The sequence below is a fragment of the Lathyrus oleraceus genome, chromosome 5 (genome assembly GCF_024323335.1).
Source record: "Lathyrus oleraceus cultivar Zhongwan6 chromosome 5, CAAS_Psat_ZW6_1.0, whole genome shotgun sequence".
NCBI lineage: Eukaryota > Viridiplantae > Streptophyta > Magnoliopsida > Fabales > Fabaceae > Lathyrus > Lathyrus oleraceus.
This window is the reverse complement of record NC_066583.1, coordinates 140534797-140538192: the sequence shown is the minus strand read 5'-3', so window position 1 is coordinate 140538192 and position 3396 is coordinate 140534797. Positions and strand designations below refer to the sequence as shown.

At 35.5% G+C, this 3396-nt stretch overlaps 1 long non-coding RNA gene across 1 annotated transcript; it reads right to left on the bottom strand.

Moving 5' to 3' along the window:
- Positions 1–337: 337 nt before the first annotated feature.
- On the bottom strand, positions 338–1550 carry LOC127078598 (uncharacterized). Its single transcript, XR_007787860.1, has 2 exons — positions 877–1550; positions 338–710 (listed from the first exon to the last, which is right to left on the bottom strand). It is a non-coding gene; the product is annotated as an uncharacterized LOC127078598 (long non-coding RNA).
- Positions 1551–3396: the final 1846 nt, after the last annotated feature.

The following is a 3396-nucleotide window of genomic DNA, read 5'->3' as shown; positions in this document are numbered from 1 at the left end:
GGTTTATACATTGCGACAATTTGAAACGTCGTATGTAAAGATGAAAACACGGTGAAATATTCCTTTGATTTATTGAGACTTTGGCGGTATAACGACATAACATTATCGAACCCGCAAATTAAAATCCGATTTATAGCGACAAGGTAAAATGGTATAAAAACATAAAATTACATTCATATATCAAAAAAAAATATTTATATTTACATATCCAACGGTTTTATTTATATTTACAGATCCAACCGTTTTATAATCACCGGCGGTATTCTAGCCCACCAAGATGCATAATTGTTATCTATGTAGAAACAAAATACACCTATATTCTAACAGCATGCCAAAATAAAAAATCAAGTTAACCATAATATGAGATAATGTCCTAATAACATAACTTGACAATTAACTTTCAAATTTTACTTTATACAAAATTAACCTTAAACGTGAAAGCATAAACAAGATAAAAAGAAAAGTGGAATAAGGAAGGAAGAAAAGAGAATCACCATGATATTCATAACCACCCGTCCGAGAAACATAACGGTAGCAGTGCCCCAACAAATACTTAATAAACCGAAGCCTTATGTGAACCATTCATAAAATGAAAATTTTTTAGCAGCAGAATTTCTAACATGATAAGGTGCCCACAATAAGAACAACTTAACTGTTTACAGGACTACTGCAATGTCGACATAAATCCAACACTTATTCCGAAACACATTCTGTCATGAAACATATGGAATCAAAATAAACTTGTGCAGTAAAGCCGACAAGTAATGCAATCAAAATACCGAAACTAATTTTTGAGTTGTACACATGATTCAATAACTAAAATAGCATCAAACTATGGAGCCATTCGTAATCAGTGTTTTCGGTTCGAGATATTACCGAATGCAGCACCGTTGGTGAAGCGAATCTGGATCTTTCCGTTCCGAGTCTTAACAGAACCCTTACCTGCATAAACAACCAAACAAAAACCAGCAGCGAACCGATCAAAGAAAACCCTCTAACTTGAAATTGTCCAAAACGAAATTGAAGCAAGTGGCATCGTCCTTGTTTGATATCCTATGGCACCACTGAGTTGTTTTCGGTTTGGTGGAAGAAGATCAACGGCGAATGCGTGAGGTCATGGTTTTGACGGTCGTTTGCGTGTCGTTGTCCCAGATGACGGTGACGGACCCGTGTTGTGATGTTGTGAACAATATTGATGATGGAAGGTTGAGCTATCACCGGCAAGATTCTGCCACGGTGAGTGGTCGGATGTGCGGTGAATAGGACGACGGTTGTGAAAGGATTGGAAAAGAAACGGCGGTCGTTTGAGGTTGTGGTTTTGGGATTCGTCGGAGGGTTAACGGTGAAGAGGGTGAGTTTAAGGGTTTGACGGCAAAGGGTGGTTTAGCGGCGCATGTGGAGATTTTGTGGAGGTGGGTCGCGATGAAGAAGACGATTGAGATGGTGGGTTTTTCTCCTTCTCTCTTTTGGTTTGCCGAGAGAGAAGAGAGGTTTTGTGAGAAATTCAACGTGAGTGGATTTGTGAGATATTCTGTTGTGAGTGGAGGGACACGTGGTGAGAGACGTTGGAGAATTTGGATTTATTTATTTTGTTTTGTTTTTTTATTTATTTAAGAAAAAGAGGATTCCAATGCAAAATTTTATATAATTATTATTTACTTCAACAAATGGAATTATAAAACAAATTCTAATTAATAATTGATTTAAATAAATTCTAATATTTAATTTACACTAACTAACATTTAATTTAAACACATTCTAATTTCTTTAATTAAATATCTAACCAAAAATATTGACCCATTAAAAACAGGAATCGAGTACAAATTTGTTCAAAAAAAATGAACCGGTCACACTAAAATTGTCAGGACAAAAATATACTTAAAAAATACAGTCTTTCTTCAAATTTTAATGATCCAACCGATTTGTCTGTATTCTTAAATAAATCCATTCCGATTGACATTTTAGGTGCTACTCATGATGCAAATGTATGTCATGCTATGCATATGATGCTAAATCAAAATGAAATTAATTCTACGAAAAATTTAAAAATGCCCGGACAAAATTGGGGTATGACAAGAGGCACGACCAGGAATTATGATGGGCAAGACACCACGAAATTCTGAATTTGAAGGCTCAGCTCTGGCTATTAGGAACCTTGACGAGGGAAAAAGGTTGGACAAAGTTCCTTGGTGTGATCACTGCAAGCGCGAATGGCATACACGTGAAACTTGTTGGAAGCTCAAAGGCAAACCTCCTTACTGGAAGAAGAAAAGTGGTCGTGCATTTCAGGCTAATAGTTTTGATCAAGTGCAACAACCTCTTTCGTCTCAGTTTCCACGCACTACAGAGCAACTAGACAGACTGTAGAAACTCCTTGAGTCTCCAACCCCTTCTTGCTCTATAGCAACAAAAGGTAATTCTGCATTTCTTAGTGTCAGTCCCAGTCATACTTGGATAGTAGATTCAGGTGCCTCCGATCACATGACAGGTGAATCCACTTTGTTCTCTTCATATAGTCCATGTGCAGGTAATCAAAAAATAAAAATCGTAGATGGTTTTTTTCCAGCCATTGCAGGTAAATGGTCAGTTGTGTTGTCTCCAATGTTAACTCTTAAAAATGTCCTACATGTTCCAAATTTATCTTGTAATTTAATATTCGTCAGTAAATTATCCCAAGATATAAGTTATTAAACTAATTTTTTCCGATCTCACTGTGTCTTTTAGGATTTGAACTCAAGGAAGATGATTGGCAGTGCTAAGGAGAATGTAGGACTCTACTACCTTGACATTGGATCTGCATCACAACTATCTTCAAAAATAATGAGTTCCTGCTTTGAGTCCTTTTGTTTTGAATAATAAAGATGACAATATTATGGTATGGCATTTAAGGTTAGGTCATCCTAGTTTTCATTACTTAAAACACTCGTTCTCAATTTTTAATACAGCCTTATAAACCATCAAAACCTTTTTCTATTATTCATAGTGTTGTTTGAGGACCTAACTGTACAAGTACACTCTCTCTCAAAAAATGGTTTATTACATTTATAGATGATCATACAAGAGTATGTTGGGTGTACTTGTTAAAGGGGAAATCAGATGTTTGTCAGGCTGTAAAGATTTTTTTTTAATGAAGCAGAGCCAATTTCAAACAAATATACAAGTCTTTAGAAGTGATGATGGCAAATAATATTTTAACACTATCCTGGGTGATTTTTTTCTTAAAAATGGGATTGTACATCAAAGTTCATGTCCTAATACTCCTCAACAAAATGGAGTGGCCGTAAGGAAATATAGACATTTACTAGAGGTTGTTAGATCTCTACTTTTTTCAAATAAAGTACCAAATTATTTGTGGGATGAAGCTGTTTTAACAACTACGTATTTAATTAACAGAAT